Genomic DNA, 26,990 nt, shown 5'->3' on the forward strand with positions numbered 1-26,990 from the left:
GCCAGCACCCAAGTCGCTCACAGCCACTCAACCAACATGGCTCGCGCAACAACGACCCATCAGACAACCGTCAAGGTGGAAACGGTGGCTATGATGGTGGCCAAGATGACAATCGCCGTCGGGACGACAACTGCCGCGATGTCCAGGATGATAACCGCCGGGACAACCGTGACAATCGCCGTGATAACTACAGTCGCAGGGCTAATCCAGATGGCAATCGAGATCGCCGCGATGGCAATAACGATCTCCGCCATTACCTCGGTGGACGCGATCTACGTACTCGCATCAACCAGAGAGTCGACGATCGAGCATCCCACGAAAGTTATCGCCGTATGGAATATGACACTGCCCACGGTCTGCCGGGTTTGAAGCAGTTTACTCCACACCTTTGCCAAGTCATATGGCCCAAGAATTTCAAGCTCGAGAAACTTCAGAAATACGACGGCAAGGAAAACCCCGAATTATGGGTCATGCTTTATGAGACTACATGCAGATCAGCCATGGCTGATGAGCATGTCATGTCTAACTATTTCCTAGTCATTGTTGGCCATGCGGGTCACCAATGGCTGGTCACCTTGCCGGCGAACTACTTTGACTCTTGGCAGGAGCTCAAGCAAGCCTTCATCGACAACTTCATTGCTACTTGTGAACAACTAGGCAACAAATACGATCTGTAATGGATTTGAGATAAAAAAGATGAGCCACTGCACGAGTACGTCCGGCGTTTCTCGGAGATGCGCATCAAGGTCCCATCAATCTCCGACAACGAGGCAATCGAGGCTTTCATCACTGGCCTCCGCTTCCACGATGCCCTAAGGGACAAGCTCCTCCGCAAGAGACCTAAATCGGTCACAGTGCTCCTGGCCACCGCTAAGAAATATGCGGACGCTGACGACGCTAAAAAGATAATTATTGAAGAAGTAGCAAGGGTTCCACGCTTCGACCACCCCCCACACCGCGACGACTACCGTGGCAACCGTGGTCAGAACGACAATTTTGACCGCCGCAACCAGCGCAATGACTCCCGCGACCATCGTGACCAACGTAATCAGCGGCGTAACCATCGTGACGATTACAGGAGCAAGCGTGCTCGGGAAGACGACGGTGAGGTCAACACCGTTAAAAAGGGTGGCGGACGTCGTAACTATGAAGACGACTATGCCAAAGCATTGAAAGGGCCCTGCCAGCTCCATCCTAAGTCAAACCATACCATGGAGAATTGTCGCGTCCTCAAGTCTATCTACACGCGTCAATAGGCTCCGGATACGTCCGACAAGCCTAACGACGCAGGGGAACAGCGCAACGAGGATAACGACGATGACGATGTAGACCCTTGTCACAAGTACGTCAAGGCAACCAATCACATGCACACCATCATCGGAGGCAAAGTGTCCATTGAGACCAAACGAGAACGCAAGCTGCTCACCCACGCTTGCTTGAATGTGGCCAACACCGACAATCTCCTCACCGATACGCGGCTCCCTCCGTGGTCTCACCGCGAAATCTCCTTCAGTAGAAAGGACCAATGGGCCACAATACCTAAGCCAGGGTGTTTTCCCCTGGTCCTCAATCCTTGTATCAACAAGGTTCAGTTCGACAGAGTACTGATCGATGGCGGCAGCTCCATCGATATACTATTCAAGAACAGTCTGCCCGCCCTGAAGATAGCTCAGGCGGACCTCAAGCCGTACGAGGCACAGTTCTGGGGTGTTCTCCCTGGACAGAGCTCTACACCTCTCAGGCAGATCACGCTACCTATGTAGTTTGGGACCCCAGACCACTTCCGCACCGACTACATCAACTTCGTGGTCGCCGACTTCGACGGTACCTACCATGCTATTCTTGGTCGACCGTCGCTCACCAAGTTCATGGACATACCTCATTACAGGTATCTGGTGCTCAAGATGCCTACCGAGAAAGGAGTTCTAACCCTCTGAGGCAACGTGTACGTAGCTTATACCTATGAAGATGATAGTTTCAAAATAGCAGAGGCTCACAACCTCTCTATTCGCATGGCCGAGACCGTGCTCGATGCCAAGAAGACCTCGACCGACCACCAGGAGATCTCGGAGCTCAAGGCTCCATGCAAGAACATCAAGTCCAAGGAGCACAAGGTGATCTAGCTGGTCGATGGTGATCCCAGCAAAATAGCCCTTATCGGGGCCAACCTAGATCCCAAATAGGAAGACGCGCTCATTAGGTTCTTGAGGAGCAACGTGGACGTGTTCGCATGGAAACCTGCTGACATGCCCGGTGTACCTCGGAACTTGATCGAGCACTCCTTGAATGTCAACGACAAGGCCAAACCTATCAAGCAGAAGCTACGACGGTTCGCTCACGACAAAAAGGAGGCGATTAGGGTAGAAGTTACACAGCTTTTGGCAGCCGGATTTATCAAAGAAGTGTATCATCTGGAGTGGTTAGCCAACCCAGTTCTTGTACGCAAAAAGAATAATGAATGGAGAATGTGCGTTGATTACACTGATCTCAACAAACACTGCCCTAAGGACCCCTTCGGCTTACCTCGCATAGACGAGGTCATAGATTCAACCGCCGGTTGCGAGCTCCTTTCCTTTCTCGATTGCTACTTTGGTTATCACCAGATCGCTCTCCAAAAGGATGACCAGATCAAGACATCTTTTATCACACCCTTCAGCGCCTACTGCTACACGACCATGTCGTTCGGGCTCAAGAACACCGGGGCTACCTACCAACGCGCTATACAAGCTTGCCTCAAAGACGAGATAAAAGATGACCTCGTCGAGGCTTATGTTGATGATATAGTTGTCAAAACCAAGGAAGCTCATACCCTTGTTGACAACCTGGAACGCACCTTTGCAGCCCTTAATACATTCCAGTGGAAGTTAAACCCAAAAAAGTGCATCTTTGGTGTTCCTTCTAGCATACTACTCGGCAACATCGTCAGTCACGACGGCATACGCCCTAACCCGGAGAAAGTCAAAGCTGTCTTGGACATGAAGCCGCCCAAAAAGGTGAAGGATGTTCAAAAGCTTACTGGATGCATGGCCGCCCTCAGCCGTTTCATATCAAGATTAGGCGAAAAAGGATTACCGTTCTTTAAACTACTCAAAGCATCCGAAAAGTTTGAGTGGTCGGAGGAAGCAGACGCTGCCTTCACACAACTGAAACAATACCTTACGTCAACTCCAGTCCTCACTGCTCCAAGAGAAGACGAAATACTCCTGCTATACATTGCGGCTACTAATCGAGTGGTCTCCATGGCCATGGTGGTCGAGCGAGATGAGCCCGGCCACGTCTACAAGGTATAGCGACCAATCTATTTCATTAGTAAGGTACTCAATGAGACCAAGACCAGGTACCCACAGATTCAGAAGTTGATCTATGCCATACTGATAACATCCCAAAAGTTGAAACACTACTTCGACGGATATCGTGTGGTGGTCATGACTGAGTACCCTCTGTGAGACATCATTAGCAACAAGGATGCGAACGGGCGCATTGTCAAATGGGCAATGGAGCTATGCCCCTTTTCCTTGGAGTTTGCAAGCCGCACTACAATCAAGTCTCAGGCACTTGTCAATTTCATCATCAAGTGGACAGACTTAAGCACGCCTGCCTCTCCCGGATCCGACGAGTATTGGACGATGTACTTCGACGGCTCTCTCAACATTGACAGTGCGGGAGCAGGAGTCCTTTTCATGTCACCATCCAAGGAGCAGCTCCGGTACGTCCTTAGGATTTATTTCCCAGCATCTAATAATGCTGCCGAGTACGAAGCATGCCTACATGGTTTGCGTATTGCGGTTGAGCTTGGCGTTAAATGTCTCTACGTCTACGGAGACTCTGCTCTGGTCATCAACCAACTCAACAAGGACTGGGACACAACTAGCGAAAAGATGGATGCATACTGCAAATTGATCAGAAAGCTGGAAGGCAGGTTCTATGGCATCGAGTACATACACGTGGTCTGGGACAAGAATCAAGCAGCGGATGCACTATCAAAGTTAGGATCATCCCAAGCAAAAATCCCACATGGCGTATTCGTCCAAGACCTGCTCACGCCTTCCATCGAAGAGGAAGATTCCATGGCAGACAAGCCTCCAGACCAGCAATTGGTGGCTATGGTTCCGGCGTCAAGCACCGCCGAGCCCCCTCCGACCACTCATGAGCCCGACTGGAGATTACCTTTCATCAAGTACCTAACAGATGGCAGCGGTTACACTAATCGGATAGAGAACGAGCGCCTGATGTGTCGTAGTAAGCAGTACCTGCTCGTCGATGGCAAGCTATGGCGCAAGAACGCAAAGGAGGAAATCTTGATGAAGTGTATAACCCAGGAGGATGGCGAACATCTCTTGGACCAAATCCACTCTGGCTCCTGCGGCAACCACGCGGCCTCAAGAACACTGGTCGGCAAGGCTTTTCGAGCAGGGTTCTATTGGCCGTCAGCAGTAGCCGACGTAGAGAAGCTAGTCCGCCACTGTGAGGGTTGTCAGTTCTTCGCCAAGAGAATCCATGTACCAGCACATGAGATCCAGACAATACCTACCTCTTGGCCCTTCGCATGCTGGGGACTGGATATGATCGGGCCCTTCAAACTGGCTCCAGGGAAATTTACATGCGTCTTTGTGCTGATCGACAAATTTTCTAAGTGGATAGAATACATGCCTTTGGTATAGGCATCCTCAGAAAAAGGCTGTCACGTTCCTCGACCAGGTCATCCATCGTTTCGGCATACCCAACAGCATCATCACCGATTTGGGTACTCAGTTCACCGGGAACGCTTTTTGGGACTTCTACGATGAAAGGAGCATAGTAGTAAAATACGTCTTGGTGGCGCACCCTAGAGCTAATGGACAAGTCAAGTGGGCAAATGGCATGATCTTGGACGCATTGAAGAAGAGGATGTATAGAGAAAATGACAAAGCTCTCGGAAGATGGCTCAAAGAGTTACCAGCCGTGGTCTGGGGACTCAGAACTCAGCCCAGTCGTAACACCGGCGTCTCGCCATACTTTATGGTTTACGGCGCTGAGGCAGTCCTCCCTGCAGATATAGCTTTCAGATCAGCATGGGTAGAGAACTTCGATAAAGGCAAGGCCAATGAAGTACGAGAGCTAGAAGTGAATAGCGCAGAAGAGAAGCGGCTCGATTCTTGTGTACGTACGGCCAAATACCTTGCTGTTTTGCGTAGGTACTACAACAAGAACGTTAAAGAGCGGTTCTTTGTGGTCGAGGACCTAGTCCTAAAGTGGAAGACGAACTAGGCTGGTGTCCATAAACTCGCAACCCCATGGGAGGGGCCCTTCATGATCAAGGAGGTCACACGACCAACGTCTTACAGGTTAGCTCACCTGGACGGTACGGACGTACCAAACTTGTGGCACATCGACAAGCTTAGACGTTTCTATGCTTAATTACTGAGATATGTACCCCTCTTGTACTTTCAATTTACTTCAATAAAGCTATTATGATTTCTCCGACCACTCTAATGTGTCACTTTGACTTTTATGCTTATTCTAACTTAGCCAGTAAAAGCTGACCACCATTCCTTCTACGGTTTTCAGAGCAGGCCCTGTCTCTGATTCCTCCCAACGCGTGCATGGAATCCGCTCTCTACGTTACGGGTGATCGGTAGGTCCCCCCTGGTTTGACTTGTCCGCGTCTACGTGTGCACAGGTCACGCATCTCACACTCCGACCACATGGCAAACTAGGGCCGCACAAACTTTTCGGGATGATGTGTTGAGCAAAATGGTACAACTAAACAGAACGTTATCATGTTCTCACTTAGTTACACCAACATAAGTTTCAAGCTTAAATATGTTTTATACAAAGCAAACAAGCTTATAATGATATACAGTTACATTATTACAAGCTTGCCTAAAGAGGCCCAAGTTTACAATAACACAACTATGTCCTCCTTCTACAGCTCTAAGCCTATTACATTGGCTGGTCGGGGCGCGCGGCACCTACTGCTCGCTGCTTCTGATATCCTACTCGAGTCTCGGGGACTCTTGTGCTAGTCGAGCTGAAGAGGATGGCCCCGCTGATGCCTGGCTAGTCGAGACCGTAGGCTTCATCGGTTGGCTTGCAACTGATGGCATTTCCAGCTGACTTATCGATGGCGTACCCTGTACAGGTGCTGTCCCACCTCCACATAGGTTAATGTCACCAATTATCTTTGACGACAGGTCCAGCTGGGCCATCCGAAGCTCCTCCGCCTTGTCTGGGTCTACCTCCTTCGGGTATCCAGCCTCTAGGCGCTTGAGATCGATCAGGGGGTAGTGGGCACGCACCATGCTTAGCACATGGGCACCCGTGTACTCACCCGCCTCCTTCACGAACTCTTGGAACCATCCCCATGCTTGTCTACATCTCTCGACCAGTCCGAGCTAGGGCGTCCTTGGCTCTTCCTCTGTGAGCACTGGGTCGATAAGGTTGAGGACGGGCTAAATGCCAGTTGCCGCTTCCTGGCACCAGTTCTTCCATGTGTCCCGGCCCTCGGTGGCCTCGAGGCATCGTGTTTTCCAGCCATCACGCTCTTTCATCACGGCTTCTAGATGCCTCTTGGCATTGACTTTTAAAATTGCACACCGTACAAGACATCAAATGTAACGGCACGACAAGATAAGGCGGGCAACAGAATGAGAATGGTGGTCTGGAATACTTACTCTTCAGTTCCTCCTTCATTTTGGTGGTGTGGTCCTGGAGTTGAGACTAGTTGCGCGCCAGTTTCTTGTTGTCCTCCTTCAGGCGACCACACTCTGCGGTCATGCGGCTATTCTCCTCTTGGAGGCGGGTTACCTCAGCTTCTAAGCCTACATTACAACTGTCACTACCAACAATGCAATAACACATGTCATACACTTGCTGTGATAAAATGACAACTTACTTGTTTTTTCCCGCTCTTTATTATTGAGCTAGCCGACCAGGTTCTGGTTCCGTGCTTCTCGTTCTTTCCTCTCCTGGTCGGTGGCTTCAAGTTGGCGGCGCAAGCATTCCACCTCGGCCGCCAATTCTCTATTGTTTGCCGTGATTCCCTCAATCTGGTCGAAGCACCTCTTTTGGTACTTTGCGGTCTTCATCAAGTCCTGCATATAAATAAGCTAAGTTAGATAGTTCGACTACATAACAGGGTCAAGTGGTCAAGCCAAACATACCTGGACTTCTGTCACCAGACGCTTTGCCACTCGTTCAACTTTTAGGGTCTCTTCGACCTCTGGGATTTCTTCATGCATAACCCACTCATCGTTCCGCCAGCGCAACACATATACATGTTGTCGTTTGTCTTGGGGATGGCCTAGGATCTCTTCGACTTCGTCCTCTTCGGCCTCTTGTTTAGGGGGCGGCGCTGGTCTAGAGTCTGTAGTCTCCGCGACCACTATGGCTTTCCCACGAGCCATAGCATCGGCAAGCGTGCTCTGTGCCAACTCTGGTTGCTGCTCCTCGGCTTGGTCTGGTTCCCTTGGCGCCAAGGTATCTGCCTCAGCAGGGCTAGTGCTCAGAGCACTTGTACTTTCCTCGGCTGTCTTCTCGACCAGCTGCTCGGGGACTGTCGTCTGGCCACTCGTCTGCTGAGGTTCCGACGGAATTTCTTCTACAGGTTCCTCCATAGTCGGCTGCTAAGTAGTTCTTTTTGCCAGTACTGGCAAAGCCGTGCCACACCCGGCTAGCTGGTCGGGATTTTTGGTGGACGCCGACCTAATATACCAGAGAAAAGTTCAGAAGACAATAGTATTCAATACAAATTATAAGCTTACATCAAAGTTACAGATACTTATAGCTTGGAAGCATGGAATGATGTGGCGAAGGAGCGTCTCTTCGACCACGCCTGCTCCACGTGCTCGGCGGGTTCCACCGGATCTTTTTCCACCATCGGTACTGGCGCCGAGGTTTGGTGCTCGACACTTTCCCCGCTTGTCCTCTGTGTTGCAGTGGTCGGTGATGCGATCACTGCTGGCTCAGAGGAGCCACCCTGCTCTGTTGACCCCATTTGTCTCCTCCTCTTTCGAGGGATGAGTCAGAAGATGTCCGCATCCTCTGTTTCATCGTCTGAAAGGGGGAAGATGGCCTGGCGACGTTTGTTGGTAGCTGGCCGCTTGCCAGCAGCCCTGGCCGTTGCATCCTCCCCAACCCCGAGTACCGCCCAGTTGATGTCTTCGGTCCTGGCACTGGTCTGGGCGGTTGAGCCGGCAATTTGCGGCCAATCCACACCAGGGGGCGGAGACACAAACACTGCTGCCCGGTCACGACCATTACTCTTGGAAACATGAAGGAGACAACAGTCAATTTTTTGTTACAACATAATTCTACAGGTACAAGGAAGCATCATTTACCTTTGGGGGAGGTCGGGCCAGCTTGAAGGCGTGCTCGATGTCGTTTAACCTGACATAATTGGGATCGGCTAGGTTGAATAGCTCCCCAATTCTGGCCTTGACTTCTATCTTGTCGAGCGCCTCTTTTCTGGTCCTCATTGGATCTGCGCTCCCCTGGTACTCGAAGCCAGGATGAACCCTCTTCTGGCAGGGATGGATCCTTTGGCTGATGAAGTTCCCGACCATGCTTGGACCATCCAGCTTTCCCCATGGGATCATCTCGAGCAGTTCTGCGATTTGCTCCAAGCAATCGGGCTTCTCCAACTAGCTGTTCTTCTTCTCCAGAATCGACCCCATGTCGCACAGGGTGATTGTGTTCGGCTCTTCACGGATGTAGAACCACTTTTTGTACCATTCATCTAGTGAGGTGTTCTAGGGGTAGTGTAGGTACTGGGCTTTCATACCGTCACGTAGATTGAGGTATACGCCTCCGGCTATCTTCGAGCCACCGCTCCCTTTCTTCCACAGATAGAACAGATGGCGAAAGAGGTTGAAATGGGGCTGGAAGCCACCATAAGCTTCGCAAAGATGGATGAAGGTGGAGACAAGAAGAATCGAGTTGGGATGCAGATTGTAAATCCCAATCTCATAATACAAGCAGAGCCCCTGAAGGAAAGGGTGCACTGGAACCCCAAAACCCAGCTTGAAGAAATCCTCGAAAACCATAATCTCACCTGGTTGTGGATCGGGGAAGCTTTCTCCTTCCAGCGCACGCCATCCCACGAGTGCCTTGTTGTGGAGCACTCCCATGGCGACGAGGTCTTCGATGGTCTGCTCATTGCTCCTTGACTTCCACCACTCCTTCGCCATGACTCCGCCTTTCTTCTGGGTGTCTCTCTTCGCCATTAATCTACCCTTGCTAAGGGGGTGGATGCGGTGGAGGGGGGATTGGTGATGATTTTTGGAGGAGTAGGGTTCGGCAAGAGGAAGAAGAAGGTTGTGGCGGCGAATGACAATGGGGATCGGTAAAAAGTAACTTACCAGTTCTATATTATAAATAACCAAGAGCTCCCTCGTTTTGTCCGCCCGAGATTCTTGGGAGACATGTGCACGCGCCGTAGACGGTTGTTTTCACAACCTCAAGATCTACGCCAATAAACGTGCCTCTTCGTTTCTAGTGTACGCGCCTCTTCGATAATGTGAGAGGGCCCACATTGACGCACCTCCATACAGGCGCCAAGCGACTGTTTGTTAGAAAGAGTAAGAAGACAGAGTGATGTGTTATATCCGTCTGCTTTTTTGACCAGACGTGGCAGATTGGACTTGACAGAGTAAGGAGATAAATAAATACACCAAATAATAGAACAAGCGGCGTTCATTTTTTCGCTGCATGTCTTGTGCTCAATGATGGACCAGACCACTGCCGTGCTCGGGGACTGCCCAGACCACTGCCGTGCTCGGGGACCGCCCAGACCACTACCGTGCTTGGGGACTGCTCCGACCACTGCCGTGGTTGGGGACTGTCCCGACCACTGCTTGGAGATCGCTTTCCTTGGCTACATGTGATTTGTACTCACATACAGTTGAGACCTTGCTACAAGGCTCATACTTCGCCTTCCAGTAAGCTCGAGGACTACATCGGTATGATGCACCTACCGGTGCACCTCGTATCGCCTGCACAACGATTGGATTCTTAACTTCAATGGAAATTCTTTTTTAGACCCTGGCACCACGTGCCTGCGTCACCTACTACCAGGCTCGGGGACTAAGTGGGCACACTTCACCTTGCGGTGAATGTGTTTGTTTTTCAACCCCTACGCCTCTGATGATCAAGGACGCTACGCTTCAAGACGCACTTACATTTCTGTTCAGAAATACAAGTGGGCACACTTCATAGGACGGAAATCTTTTTCTTTTTTCTTAAGAGCACCATACATTCTTCGGACAACCTACTTCTCCGGCGACAACGGTGGTCAGAGATGTCAAGGACTCAAGCCTTACTTGTCGGAGAAGGTTAAAATGGCGTGTCGCAGCATAATACATGGTTGTCGGGGACTAGCTGTGGGGGGATTAACCCCTATACCCTTATGGCTAAGCTTGGGCCGGCCTGGATCGGTGGGTCCGGTCCACCAAAAGATGATGTGCGACCCGGCCAACCTGATCGGAGTCCTACGCAAGGAGTCAAGGTGGATTTGGCGATCAATCAAGATTCTGGTCGGTTAGAATAGGAATCCTTATCCGGCCACATATGGCAATTGTAACTGGCTAGGATTAGTTTCTAGATCTGTAACCCTGCCCCCGGACTATATAAGGCGGGCAGGGGACCCCTCTAAAAACATCTCTTATTGACATACAGCAATACAAATCAAACATAGGACGTAGGTATTACGCCTTCTTGGAGGCCGAACCTAGATAAAACCTCGTGTCTGTCTTGCATCACTATCTTGTTTATGGCTTGCGCATCTGTCTGCCGACAATCTACTACCTTGGCATACCCCTAGGTAGACTGCCGACCATATTTCATCGACAGTGTGTGTAATCAGGAACCGGATGGTGACACAAGGCACAGAGACAGCGATTTAGATAGGTTCAGGCCGTCTAATCAATGTAATACCCTATGTCCTGTGTCTTTGGTGTATTGTATTGAGATGTAGTAGATAGATCTTGTCTGCTAGGGGACCCCTGCCTCTCCTTATATACTCTGGAGGGACAGGGTTACAAGGAAAGTATCCTTTTTAGACTATACAATAGCTTGCGGTGCACGCTGAGCAGCGCCGTGCACGCCTTGATCTTGTGGGTTGGGCCACCTCTGATGGTGCGGCCCATGTCTTATCTTGTAGATATCGGGGGCCATACCCCCACAGCTAGTCCTTGATCCTGATAGTAGCTGACGTAGTCGCGTGGTGCTAGGGTCAGAAAGTAGAAGACCAGTCGAGCAGGCAGATAGTCCCCAGGCGTAGCCTCGAGATGAGAACAAGCACATTCACCGCAAGGTGAAGTGTGCCCACTTAGTCCTTGAGCTTGCTGGAAGATGAAGAATGAATCTTGTAGCAGGGTCAGAGAAAAAGAAGTCTGAAAGCTTGCCGATGTCATCTGACATGCATGTATCAAGACCCCAAACGTGCTGCCCAAGATCAGCACCCTGATTCGAATAGCATGGAGCAGCTTGATAGCACATTGACAAGATGTAGCAAGATCCGAGCAGCAAGGGAGTCCCCTGCGTCGCTGGCAATGACCGAGGAGCAAGGAGTCCTCGGCATCGCTGGCGATGTCCGAGCACCGAGGAGCGAGGAGTCCCCGGCGTTGCCGGCGATGACCGAGCACCGAGGAGTCCCTAGCGTAGGCGGTGATGTCCGAGCATCGATGAGTCCCCAGCGAAGTTGGTGATGTCCGAGCACCGAGGAGCGAGGAGTCCCCAGCATCGCCAGCGATGACTGAGAACCAAGGAGTCCCCGGTGTAGGCAGTGATGTCCAAGCACCGAGGAGTCCCTAGTGAAGCTGGCGATGTCTGAGCGCCGAGGAGCGAGGAGTTCCCGGCGTCGCCGACGATGATCGAGCACCAAGGAGCGACGAGTCCCCGGCGTCGCTGGTGATGACCGAGCACCGAGGAGCGAGGAGTCCCCAGCATCGCTAGCGATGACCGAGCACTGAGGAGCGAGGAGTCCCCAGCAGCACTGGCGATGACCGAGCACTGAGGAGCGAGGAGTCCTCGGCGTCGCTGGCGATGACCGAGCATCGGGGAGCGAGGAGTCTCCGGCGTCGTTGGCAATGTCCGAGCACTGAGGAGCGAGGAGTCCCTGGTGTCGCTGGCGATGTCCAAGCACCGAGGAGCGAGGAGTCCCCGGCATCACTGGCGATATCCGAGCACCGAGGAGCGAGGAGTCCTCGGCGTCACCGGCGATGACCAAGCACCGAGGAGTGAGGAGTCCCCGGCGTCGCCGGCGATTACCGAGCACCGAGGAGTCCCAGGCGTAGGTGGTGATGTCCAAGCACTGAGGAGTTCCCAGCGATGCTAGCAATGTCCGAGCACCGAGGAGTCCACGGCGTAGGCAGTGAGGTCCAAGCACCGATGTAGCTGACAATGCCCATGTAGTGAAGTGTGCCCACTTAGTCCTTGAGCATGAAGTATCCGTGCGCCGAGGAGTAACCAACATAGCTGGCGATGAAGCATGAGCGACGAACAGTCTGGTCAACTGGTCGGCGGCGAAATGAGCATTGAGTAGAAGCGACCGGCGAACTATAACACCTCGGGTGTTAGCCTTGCATAACTTGACTCGCATAGCATGAGCATGATCATAAAGCATTCATATACAAGCTTTGACATTTGAAACATTCGATTGAAACATGTGCAACATTCTTATTATTTCATGTTTCCATGTGTATGTGCATATGATCATGAGTGTAAACATGTAGATGATTGTGTGACCTTGCAAATAGCTTAAACATGTTTAGAATATCATCATGAACAACTTTGGTATTTAGGGCTAGGGCTAATTAGGTCATTATGTCATAGTTTAAGTATGTATCATCATTTGAATGTAGCTTGTTTGACCAAGTTTGAACTAGGTGTTAGAGACCTTGCATGGAGGAGATCACTAAAGCAAAGTTGTAGTGTTTGACTTAAGGAACAACTTTTATTTTTAGGTCATTGACTGATTCAGCTCCTAGCATGCTTGAATGGGTCCCACAAAAATCAGCAAAATCAAGCTTTCAACACTTAACAAAATTTTTCTAAGTCTTGATCACTGACAGTGTTGTCAGCCCGACTTTAGATTGATTTTACTCGAGATTGGTTGAGAGTTTGGGCGTGAGTTCTAAACAAGAAATGAAGATGGTACATCGGTCTACAAGTTCCATTTAGATGGTTTACGCAATAGAGCTACGGGTTAGCCGTTAAATCATTGTCAAAACACGCTGTCAGGCATCACCGTTCGGGTCTGAATCGACTGAATCGAGATCTTCAGTGGCCGACACCGGCAGGAACCGCGCACCGCGTGGAGGTCGCGGTGGCCGCGCATCGCCATTGCCCTGACCGAGCAGGCCACGATGCGCCGGAGCACGGCATTATCACGCCAGCACCCGCCCGCTCCTGTCTGCACCCTCATTTCGCATTTCCTGGCCCTCCTTCATCCTCGCGCGCAGCCACCGAGCTTCCGTAGCACCGAGTAGCTCCGCCGTCGTAGTAGCCAGCGCCAGCTCGCCCTCGTCGCTTCTCCACCACCGCAACCTCTCCACCCTCGTCTCAGCGACTCACCGCGCCCGCACTAGCTCGCTGAGAGCGCTTGGTAAGCCATAGCAGTGCACACGCTCTCGCCGGAGCTTCACCGCCGTGTTCCATCGTCGTGGCCACGTCGTTATAGTCTACCATTCCAAGCGATAGCTGATGTGCTAGGTTCGCCGTAGGACACTGGTGCTCGTCCGAGCTTTAGGTCGAGCCGCCGAGGTCATCACCGGCGTAGCACCGTCGTCCAGCGCCACCGATCTGCCATGGCCACCGTCGTCATCACTAGAGTCGATGTTAGGGCCGGGCAAGTAGTGCAAACGATGCGCCTCGTCGAGTAGAACGTCTGGTGAAGATGTCACCGCCGGCGAACTCACCGCCGTCGAGTTCTAGCCGCGCCCGTAGAGTAGCGCCGCCAGCTCTGTTTCCGTCTCAATGACAGGTGGGGTCAACTGACCAGTGGGTCCCGCTTGTCAGCGACTCCCTGTATTAAAGCCAGTTCAGTTTGAATGCAGATTTCATATGTTTTGTAATTTTTGTATATTCAGTTTGATAGCTCCAAAAATTGTGAAATAAATTTGTTAGTGTTCCTTAGGAAGTGTAGTATTTAGGAAAAATATGTTCTTGACATTTACAGTAGAATTTACTGGAGATTTAAATGGTGATTTGAAATGTGCTTTTGAATGCATTCAAATTTGTTTATTTTATATCTAGAGTTCCTGTGCTCCAAAAATTATGAAATTTTTGTGGTAAGCTAGTCTTAGCATATGTGAGCTCTGGTAAAAATTTGAAGATGAGTACATGTGTAGATTTGTAGTTATAGATTTTTCTTTTATAATTAGGAGATCCTTGTGTAAATTTTTATAAATTATTTAGGAATCCAAAATTCATGAAATTTGTTGGAGGTAATCCTAGTACTATATGGATGCTAAGAAAAATAGGAAATCTGTTGCTTGACACTTTTCAATAGGGTTTTCCATTTATGCTATTTCAAGCCTTGCTGCCTTATCATTTTTGTATAGGATGTTCTACTGGGTAAAATGTCATGAAATTTTTATAGTAGTCCTTTGATAGCATTAGTAAGGCACTGTAATTTTTTGAGAATTTATGAAGTACATATGTTATATGTTTATTATTTAACCTAAATATATCAGTAAAATAATACTGGCATTTAAATAATTAGTTTGGGCTTCACCATTATATTATCTTAAATGTATTTGGTATGCTTAAACTGTTGGTAGATTTTATGTTGTCAAATTTTGAATGATTACATGAAGTAGAAGTATTGTTACTTTGTATTGCATATTGAATAGTTTTCGGACAGATTCTGGAGTTTGATGAGTTGCGTGTTGAAAATGATGTGTACTGTAAAAATAGTTAATAACAAAGTTGTAGAGAATTTGATAAGCTTTCCAGAAAGTCTAGGATCACTGTATTTGGATTAGTAGAACTCTAGTTATGAGTGAAACAAATAGCTACTGTTTTGTGGTATAATCGATGCATTGTGGAAGTAGATGATTAAATAATCGAGAAGAGATATGCACCTACTCAATAAACATGATGCACTTGTTAACATATATGCATTCATAATACTTATGCCATACTCATGCATCTAGGATCGGAGGAAGAGATCACGTTGCTGGAATTCGAAGAAGCCGAGGAAGGGGACCAGCAGGAGAATCCGCAAGCCGCAGCTCCCGAAGGCGTGGAGCAGAACCCTGAAGAGCTTCTGGAGTGTCCTGACCACCGCCCTACTTCCTTTCTGCGAGGCAAGCCCCAGAGCATTATAAGTCTCCCCATAATTTACAAATGTTTACTTAAGTACTTATGGTTGATGCATTAGGTTATAAGAGTTGAATGGAACCACTTGATGCATATAAATTCCTTGTCCAGATATTACACCTTTAACCGGTATAGGTCCAGGATCAAATATATGCTTAGCCATGCTTAGACCGGTAGAAGTCGGGTGATGTCCTGTCACTTGCGAGATGTAGGTGGATACCGGAGCATGGTTGGCTATATCTGCTATCGTGGAACAGAACCATGGGGTAAAAGTAAATCGAGACCGGACGGGAAGTCGTTAGAGAAGCAACAAGACATGGAGGTATTGGGTGTGGATTTATCCCTGTCTGTGTCGATTAAGGACCGTACCGTTGTTGGCGCTTCTGATAAGATTGAACGCATGCCTCTCACTTAGCTGACCGGATAACTCGTTCCGACCGCAAAGCCGAGTAATTCAACTCAGGCCGGGACCCGTTCTGTTGTGCGCTCCTTCCGGGGAACGATCAGACTGAGCCCAAGGGTAGGCTTGGCCTGAGCATCCTGGCATCTGGTGTTCCAGATTGTGCGGCACGGTACGGACCCGCGAAATGTGTACCTGAGTTGTACCAAAGGTGACCTAAGGCTATCGTGGCTGGTAGACCTGGGTTTATGTTAGGAATAAATTCCCAGCTGGTTGAAATCGATTCGAATCACCGTCTCTCTCGGATAGTGAGAAACTTGGCTAGTCCCAACATCGTAGTAACTGTGTTATGAAACATGATGGTTTGGATTAATATGGAATTACGATACCTGCTATGGTTACTATTGTATGCTTCTAAATGATATACCACATGTTTGGCACAGGATAGTTGCTAATCTAGAAATGGATAGTTATAATTAACTTGATAAAGGAATCATAATTGTACAATGAGTCAATTGCCTTTTACGCAAAATGTTGTCAAGTTACGTCCACTTATACAGCCTTGCATAATCCTTGGAGTCATTTTATTTCTGGTTCATGACGGGTAAGTCTAGCTGAGTACCTTCTCGTACTTAGGGTTTTATTTCCCATTGTTGCAGATGGCACTGTGTATCACGGTTATTGCAAGAGTTGCTTCTATCCCGCCGTGGATGAGGAGTAAGCCTTGGGCGGGCTTCTTTATTAATTCCTATCCTTGCTTTTGTGGACCGTGATCCGATTTGGCACTGTATTAAACTATGTTGGAAACTTTATTTTTGAACTTATTTGCTTCCGCTTTATTTATCAAACTCGGTTTGTAATAACTTTTATTCGTACTCTGATGACAAAATGTATCTGTGAACTTTATGTAATATGTGGCATGTATGTTGAATCCTGTACGATCTTGGTTGTTGTAAATCATTTATCAAGACCCGTCGTGGTACTCGACGGACTACCGGGTTTATATGGGTTCAAGTATGACAGTGCGACCGCTTGCGGGCTGCCATTGTACTTGTACTCTTATAAATTGGTCGGTTCTGCGACAGCTGGTATCAGAGCAAGATTCAACGTTAATTGTCACAAGTGTATTTGAAACAAAAGTTTTTGTTTTCCAAAAACCCTTCTCTAGCAACTAATAGTTATATAATAGGTATTTGAAATCTAAAGTGTGCCAACGATCACTTTCCTTATGCCCAAATTAAGGACTATTAGGTGGCCATTTAAGTACTAACATGGGGGTTTCTACTTCGTCGTCCATACGGCGTGCTATTGTATGGATGCCATTCACTTGAGTGGTAATGTATGGATCAAATGCCTCTACGCCAAGGTAAGATGATGAGTGTATGACCGCAAGATGTGAGCGTGCGGTCGGGGAGAGTTAGCTTTGATATGGCTATGTATGCATGCCTGCATGCGTATATGGTACGTATTTAATTGTGGGTTTAAATTATTGTTGGGTAGATTGATACGGAAGTATATGTATGGGTATACATATATGGAAGTATTTACAATTACATTCTGCATGTTCATTATGGGTTTAGGGCTGAAATGAAATCTTATGCAGGTACACTAACAACGAAATGTGTAGCTCGACTAGTTACGCTATTTATGAGAGAACGTATGTATGCCACCGTGTCTACCGTTAGAAACAAATTTTTCCTAAGTTTGTGAGGACGTACGGGACGAGCATGCATCATGATAATTATCATTCACATAATTACATTGTTCCTCCCCTTATAGAATTCTTACTCGGTTATGTAACTCTTATCCATTATGGCATTGTCTCACCAAAGGGTACATGTTAATGGTGCAGATGGCACGCACCAAGCAGACTGCTCGCAAGTCCACTGGAGGCAGAGCTCCCAGCCGTCAGCTTGCTCCACATACCCATCAACGTCACATGTTCCTTGGAGAGTTTGGGATGCCTACACTCTTGTGGAGAGTGCTCAGCTATGTAGGCTATCCTGATGGAATGGAACCCCGCTACTTCTAGGCAAATGAGCAGTTGGGAGAAGGTCTCTTAGTTACTGTGGAGGCCGTTATTCGTCCCCGAGGTGACGATTCTGAGTGGATAGGTTGGTGTTATGAGTCAACTGGTAGGACTGCTGAAGAAGCAGCTGGCAGAGCAGCCTTTGGGATCCTGAGGGATATCATGGATCGTTTTCCTCAGGAGCTAGCAGCCGCTTTGGCTAGAGTCTTTCCGAGGGGTAACCCCTCCACTGACTCATGGCATCAGGCAAGAGGAAGATCTTTGGAGATTGGTGCAGCAGAAGGGTAGAACAGCGATAACCCTTCCATGAGCGCCATGTTCGCAGTGATGAGAGTGTTAGATGGAGTAGAAGGTAGCCTCAGACGTGTGTCTAGTGCTCTTGGTCATGCCCACGAGGACCGACGTCAGCTTCAGAGGGAGCACGACGCTGAGATTGAGAGGCTCACTGAAGAGATGACTCGGTTAACTCACCAATGGAATGCGGCCTAGACCAGGGAAGATGTTCTGAGAGCTCGATAGTTCGAGCTGGGCTAGTAGTTGGCCAATGCGGAAGAATACAATGATCACCTACATGAAGAGGTTCATCTACTGAACAACCAGCTCCACCCTTATGTCTCACCTGGAGCCGCAGAGATGGATCTAGAAGGGGACGAGGAAGAAGAAGAAGTAGAGCCTGAAGAAGAAGTGGAGCCTAAGGAAGGAGATGATCCTACGTCTGACCTCCATAGTGATCATGATGAGGATTAGATCACTTAGCACTTAATGGAAGGTCTAATGTATCACCTTTATTCATGTAATGGACCTGTAGTTCGAATTTGGCATTAGTAACCCGACTATCATGTAATGTTGATTAATCGCACGTTTGGTTGAACATCAATGCAATTCCAGTCCTTTGTCGGTAATCATGATTTAAATTTGCATGCGTTATGAGCGCAATAAGTGGTCTAATTGGGGATGTCATGTTGCGAGAATGAAGTGTTATGCCTCTGTTTTTATTGTGATTTTGAGAATTTTCTCCAGTAATTTTAGTTTGGCATGAGTACCTAATTCATCTGCAATCTCTTGGCATCAACCAATAATTGCTTATTGTTGCAACTTCACAGATGACACACACTCGTGCTAGAGCCGGTGGCAGCCAGGATGGCAACCATGACGACTTGCCACCCCCACCGCCGCCGTCTACTCAGGAGTTCTTTACCTAGTTCCTAGGGAGCCAAAGGACAATGGAGGAAGCTTTGCGCCTTATCGCGCAAAACACTGCTCGTGGCCACCCACATCAACCAGGGGCTGAGCCAAATCAGCACAGTACATTCAAGGAGTTTCTGGATACGAAGCCTCCAATCTTCAAGGTGGCTGAGGAACCACTGCAGGCCGATGAGTGGCTGAATACCATTGAGTAGAAATTCCGTCTGCTGAGGGTCACGGAGCATCTGAAAGCAGAGTATGCTTCTCATCAATTGCAAGGACCAGCAAGGATCTGGTGGACACATTTCCTATCGTCCTTGCCTGCTAATGCGCGAGTTACCTGGGAACAGTTCAAGCTAGCTTTTAGGGGACACCATATTCCCCCAGGCCTGATGCGCATGAAAGCAGCCGAATTTATGAGGCTCACTCAGGGAACAAAGTCACTCACAGAATATATGCACGCATTCAACAACTTGTCTAGATATGCTCCAAGTTTCATGGATACTGAAGAGAAAAAGATAGAGTTTCAAGCGAGGTTTGGGTACTAAACTGATGAAGACCATGGCCAATTCTAGGTGTGCCACGTACAATGAGTTTATTAGTGATGCCTTGACCCAAGAAAACCACAACAACATGCATGCAGTTGCCAAGGGTCGTAAGAGGGCATATGAGGCCGGTGCCTCCGGATCTTTCCAGTCGAAAGCGCCTATCACAACTAGGCCACAATTCCGTCCACCTACACCCAAGTTTAGGCCTCCACCACCGAAAGCTCAGAATAATAGGCCACAGAAACCATTCCGTAAGGCGTTTACTATTGCCTTACCAAAAGGAAATGGCAGTCAGGACAGCTCCACCGGATTCAAAAGTAATCAACCATGTTTCAACTGCAACCAACTGGGTCATTGGTCCAAGGAATGCCCCCACCCCAAGAAGAATAGCAACCAGAATCAGAACAATCAGAGATAGACGAATGCCAGGGCACGTCAGGGGCAAGTGCATTATACCGCTGTGGAGGAAGTGCCCGCCGGAGAAGTTGTCACAGCTAGTATGTTTCTCGTCAACAAGCATCTCGCTGTTGTTTTATTTGATTCGGGAGCTTCTCATTCATTTATGAGTCAAGCATTTGCATCTAGACATGATCAAGAAATAATTGAAGTAAGCAAAGGGGGTTTTAACATAAGTTCAGCAGGGGGAACTGTTACTACCAAAAAGATAGTCAAAAATGTACTCATCTCTATACAAGGGAGGGAGTACACAACATATTTGATAATATTGCCGGGGTTATCAATAAGTGTAATCTTAGGCATGAATTGGATGAAGGATCATGGTGTTCTTATTAACACTAGCACCCATACTATTATGTTGAGAGAACCCACGGGAGGGAATGCTTTTCTAGTACCACTCTCCCACGATTTCGAACCCCAACATTTAGCCTATGCTATCCAAACCACCACAATATGTGATATCCCCGTGGTTTGTGAGTTTCTGGATGTATTTTCAGAAGAATTACCCGGTCTACCATCGGATAGGGACGTGGAATTTAAGATTGAATTAGTGCCAGGTACGGCACCCATATCCAGAAGGCCCTATAGAATGCCACCCAATGAGTTAGCAGAACTTAAGGTTCAATTGCAAGATCTATTGGACAAGGGTCTTATCCAACCTAGCTCATCTCCGTGGGGATGTCCAGCCTTGTTTGTGAAAAAGAAGGACAAGTCACTGAGAATGTGTGTAGATTACAGACCACTCAATGCTGTGACCATCAAGAACAAATATCCGTTGCCCCGCATTGACATCTTGTTCGATCAGCTAGCGAAGGCAAAGGTATTCTCCAAAATTGACTTGAGATCAGGTTACCATCAGATAAAGATCAGGCCGGAGGATATACCTAAAACTGCTTTCTCTACTAGGTACGGCTTATACGAGTATTTGGTTATGTCTTTCAGACTAACAAATGCTTCAGCCTACTTCATGTACCTGATGAACTCGGTATTCATGCCCGAACTTGACAAGTTCGTGGTCATGTTTATCGATGATATATTGATTTATTCAAAAATGAGTCAGATCATGAAGAACATCTGAGGGTTGTCCTATCCAGATTGAGGGAGCATCAGCTATATGCCAAGTTTAGCAAATGTGAATTTTGGTTGAGCAAAGTACCTTTCTTAGGTCACATTTTATCAAAAGATGGAATCTCTGTAGACCCATCAAAAGTACAAGAGGTCATGGATTGGAAAGCCCCAACTTTGGTTCATGAAGTTAGGAGTTTTCTCGGGTTAGCAGGATACTATCGTCGGTTTATTCCAGATTTCTCAAAGATAGCTAAGCCTATGACCAGACTACTTCAGAAAGATGAGAAGTACAAATGGACACCAGAATGTGAAACAACTTTTCACACCCTCAGAACTTTGTTGACTACAGCACCTGTGCTAGCACAACCAGACATTGAAAAGCCTTTTGATGTATTTTGTGATGCATCGGGAATAGGTTTAGGATGTGTGCTTATGCAAGAAGGAAGAGTAATTGCATATGCTTCTCGGCAATTGAGAAAACATGAAGTCAACTACCCTACACATGATTTGGAACTTGCAGCCGTTGTCCATGCATTAAAGATATGGAGACATTACTTGTTGGGCAATGTATGTCATATCTATACTGACCACAAAAGCCTCAAGTATATCTTTACCCAGCCAGAGCTGAACATGAGACAACGAAGATGGTTAGAATTGATTAAGGACTACAATTTAGAAGTGCATTACCATCTGGGTAAAGCTAATGTAGTAGCCGATGCACTCAGTCGGAAGTCCCATTACAACACTATGGAAGCATTGTTGGAAGATGGATTCAACTTGTTACATCCTGCTGTACTACACAATATCACAATCAGTTGTTCACTTGAGGGCAAAATCATAGAGCTACAGCAGACAGATGTAGGAATAAGTCACATCAAGAGAAAAATGCAAGAGCAGGAAACCAAACATTTTAGATTGGACAAAAGAGGTGTATTATGGTTTGAGGACCGGCTAGTGACCGTGAGCTAAGGAATCAAATTTTAGAGGAAGCTCACTCGTCCAAATTGTCCATCCATCTGGGTAGTAGTAAAATGTATCAAGATTTGAAAACCCGTTTTTGGTGGACAAAGATGAAGAAATAGATCGCAGCCTATGTTGCTAGGTGTGATAACTACAGTAGAGTAAAAGCTGTCCATATGAAAACTACTGGATTACTTCAGCCATTGCCTATTCCAGGATGGAAATGGGAGGAAATCATCATGGACTTTATCATCGGCCTTCCAATGACGCCACAAGGTCACGATTCAATATGGGTAATTGTTGACCGTCTCACCAAGTCAGCCCACTTTATACCCATGAATACATGGTATATAGTTGGAAAATACACTGAGATATATGTTTCCCAGATCGTGAGACTGCATGGAGTACCCAGGACTATAATCTCAGATCGAGGACCACAGTTCATAGCTCATTTCTGGGAGCACTTACACCAGGCCTTGGGAACCAAGCTAATCAGAAGTTCAGCTTATCAACCGCAAACTTCAGGACAGACAGAGCGAGTGAACCAAATCCTAGAAGATTTACTTAGAGCTTGTGTTATATCTTCAAAAGGTTCATGGAAGAAATGGTTACCTTTAGTTAAATTCTCCTATAACAACAGTTATCAAGCGAGTATCAAAATGGCTCCATTTGAAGCCTTGTATGGCAGAAAATGTAGAACTCCATTGAACTGGATTGAGCCCGGTGAAAGGAGATACTTTGGTATTGACTTTGTCAATGAAGCCGAAGAGCAAGTATGTATCATCCAACAACATATGAAGGCAGCTCAATCAAGACAAAAGAGTTATGCCGATAGAAGAAGAAGACCACTAACTTTTGAAGTGGGTGACTATGTATACTTGAGAATATCACCCATGAAAGGTGTGAAAAGATTTGGGATGAAAAAGAAGCTTTCGCCAAGATATGTAGGGCCATACAAAATTTTGGAACAAAAAGGAAATGTTGCATATAAGTTACAACTTCCACTAGAGATGAATGCAATCTTTGATGTGTTCCATGTTTCTCAGTTAAAGAAATGTCTTCAAGTACCTAAAGAAGCTATTGCACCCACCAACGTGCAGCTTCAATCGGATTTGACCTATGAAGAAAAGCCAATTCGAGTATTAGAGGAGATGAAGAGAGTAACATGGAGTAAGATTATTAAATTCTATAAGGTGGTGTGGAACAATCATAGTGAACAAGATGCTACGTGGGAAAGAGAAGATTATCTGCGAGAAGTTTATCCCGCCTTTTTCCAAGAATGGTAGGTCTTGCAAATCTCGGGACGAGATTTTTATAAGGGGGAGGGGCTGTAACACCTCAGGTGTTAGCCTTGCATAACTTGACTCGCATAGCATGAGCATGATCATAAAGCATTCATATACAAGCTTTGACATTTGAAACATTCGATTGAAACATGTGCAACATTCTTATTATTTCATGTTTCCATGTGTATGTGCATATGATCATGAGTGTAAACATGTAGATGATTGTGTGACCTTGCAAATAGCTTAAACATGTTTAGAATATCATCATGAACAACTTTGGTATTTAGGGCTAGGGCTAATTAGGTCATTATGTCATAGTTTAAGTATGTATCATCATTTGAATGTAGCTTGTTTGACCAAGTTTGAACTAGGTGTTAGAGACCTTGCATGGAGGAGATCACTAAAGCAAAGTTGTAGTGTTTGACTTAAGGAACAACTTTTATTTTTAGGTCATTGACTGATTCAGCTCCTAGCATGCTTGAATGGGTCCCACAAAAATCAGCAAAATCAAGCTTTCAACACTTAACAAAATTTTTCTAAGTCTTGATCACTGACAGTGCTGTCAGCCCGACTTTAGATTGATTTTACTCGAGATTGGTTGGGAGTTTGGGCGTGAGTTCTAAACAAGAAATGAAGATGGTACATCGGTCTACAAGTTCCATTTAGATGGTTTACGCAATAGAGCTACGGGTTAGCCGTTAAATCATTGTCAAAACGTGCTGTCAGGCATCACCGTTCGGGTCTGAATCGACTGAATCGAGATCTTCAGTGGCCGACACCAGCAGGAACCACGCGCCACGTGGAGGTCGCGGTGGCCATGCGTCGCCGTTGCCCTGACCGAGCAGGCCACGACGCGCCGGAGCGCGGCATTATCACGCCAGCACCCGCCCGCTCCTATCCGCGCCCTCATTTCGCATTTCCCGGCCCTCCTTCATCCTCGCGCGCATCCACCGAGCTCCCGCAGCACCGAGCAGCTCCGTCGTCGCAGTAGCCAGCGCCAGCTCGCCCTCGTCGCTTCTCCACCACCGCAACCTCTCCACCCTCGTCTCAGCGACTCATCGCACCCACACTAGCTCGCTGAGAGCGCTTGGTAAGCCACAGCAGCGCACACGCTCTCGCCGGAGCTTCACCGTCGTGTTCCGTCGTCGTGGCCACGTCGTTATAGTCTACCATTCCACGCGATAGCTGATGCGCTAGGTTCACCGTAGGACATTGGTGCTCGTCCGAGCTTTAGGTCGAGCCGCCGAGGTCATCACCGGCGTAGCGCCGTCGTCCAGCGCCACCAATCCGCCATGGCCGCCGCCGTCGTCACTAGAGTCGATGTTAGGGCCGGGCAAGTAGTGCAAACGATGCGCCTCGTCGAGTAGAACGTCTGGTGAAGATGTCACCGTCGGCGAACTCACCGCCGTCGAGTTCTAGCCACGCCCGTAGAGTAGCGCCGCCGGCTCTGTTTCCGTCTTAATGACAGGTGGGGTCAACTGACCAGTGGGTCCCGCTTGTCAGCGACTCCCTGTATTAAAGCCAGTTCAGTTTGAATGCAGATTTCATATGTTTTATAATTTTTGTATATTCAGTTTGATAGCTCCAAAAATTGTGAAATAAATTTGTTAGTGTTCCTTAGGAAGTGTAGTATTTAGGAAAAATATGTTCTTGACATTTACAGTAGAATTTTCTAGAGATTTAAATGGGGATTTGAAATGTGCTTTTGAATGCATTCAAATTTGTTTATTTTATATCTAGAGTTCCTGTGCTCCACAAATTATGAAATTTTTGTGGTAAGCTAGTCTTAGCATATGTGAGCTCTGGTAAAAATTTGAAGATGAGTGCATGTGTAGATTTGTAGTTATAGATTTTTCTTTTATAATTAGGAGATCCTTGTGTAAATTTTTATAAATTATTTAGGAATCCAAAATTCATGAAATTTGTTGGAGGTAATCCTAGTACTATATGGATGCTAAGAAAAATAGGAAATCTGTTGCTTGACACTTTTCAATAGGGTTTTCCATTTATGTTATTTCAAGCCTTGCTGCCTTATCATTTTTGTATAGGATGTTCTACTGGGTAAAATGCCTTGAAATTTTTATAGTAGTCCTTTGATAGCATTAGTAAGGCACTGTAAATTTTTGAGAATTTATGAAGTACATCTGGTATATGTTTATTATTTAACCTGAATATCTCAGAAAAATAATACAGGCATTTAAATAAATAGTTTGGGCTTCACCATTATATTATCTTAAATGTATTTGGTATGCTTAAACTGTTGGTAGATTTTATGTTGTCAAATTTTGAATGATTACATGAAGTAGAAGTATTGTTACTTTGTATTGCATATTGAATAGTTTTCGGACAGATTCTGGAGTTTGATGAGTTGCATGTTGAAAATGATGTGTACTGTAAAAATGATTAATAACAAAGTTGTAGAGAATTTGATAAGCTTTCTAGAAAGTCCAGGATCACTGTATTTGGATTAGTAGAACTCCAGTTATGAGTGAAACAAGTAGCTACTATTTTGTGGTATAATCGATGCATTGTGGAAGTAGATGATTAAATAATCGAGAAGAGATATGCACCTACTCAATAAACATGATGCACTTGTTAACATATATGCATTCGTAATACTTATGCCATACTCATGCATCTAGGATCGGAGGAAGAGATCACGTTGCTGGAATTCGAAGAAGCCGAGGAAGGGGACCAGCAGGAGAATCCGCAAGCCGCATCTCCCGAAGGCGTGGAGCAGAACCCTGAAGAGCTTCCGGAGTGTCCTGACCACCGCCCTACTTCCTTTCTGCAAGGCAAGCCCCGGAGCATTATAAGTCTCCCTGTAATTTACAAATGTTTACTTAAGTACTTATAATTGATGCATTAGGTTATAAGAGTTGAATGGAACCACTTGATGCATATAAATTCCTTGTCCAGATATTACACCTTTAACCGGTATAGGTCCAGGATCAAATATATGCTTAGCCATGCTTAGACCGGTAGAAGACGGGTGATGTCCTATCACCTGCGAGATGTAGGTGGATACCGGAGCACGGTTGGCTATATCTGCTATCGTGGAACAGAACCATGGGGTAAAAGTAAATCGAGACCGGACAGGAAGTCGATATAGAAGCAACAAGACATGGAGGTCTTGTGTGTGGATTTATCCCCGTCTGTGTCGATTAAGGACCGTACCGTTGTTGGCGCTTCTGACAAGATTGAACGCATGCCTCTCACTTAGCTGGCCGGATAACTCGTTCCGACCGCGAAGCCGAGTAATTCAACTTAGGCCGGGACCCGTTCTGTTGTGCGCTCCTTCCGGGGAACGATCAGACTGAGCCCAAGGGCAGGCTTGGCCTGAGCATCCTAGCATCTGGTGTTCCAGATTGTGCGACGCGATACGGACCCACGAAATGTGTACCTGAGTTGTACCAAAGGTGACCTAAGGCTATCGTGGCTGGTAGACCTGGGTTTGTGTTAGGAATAAATTCCCAGCTGGTTGAAATCGATTCGAATCGCCGTCTCTCCTGGATAGTGAGAAACTTGGCTAGTCCCAACATCGTAGTAACTGTGTTATGAAACATGATGGTTCGGATTAATATGGAATTACGATACCTGCTATGGTTACTATTGTATGCTTCTAAATGATATACCACATGTTTGGCACAGGATAGTTGCTAATCTAGAAATGGATAGTTATAATTAACTTGATAAAGGAATCATAATTGTACAATGAGTCAATTGCCTTTTACGCAAAATGTTGTCAAGTTACGTCC

Source organism: Miscanthus floridulus, chromosome 1 (assembly GCF_019320115.1).
Source record: "Miscanthus floridulus cultivar M001 chromosome 1, ASM1932011v1, whole genome shotgun sequence".
NCBI classification, from domain to species: domain Eukaryota; kingdom Viridiplantae; phylum Streptophyta; class Magnoliopsida; order Poales; family Poaceae; genus Miscanthus; species Miscanthus floridulus.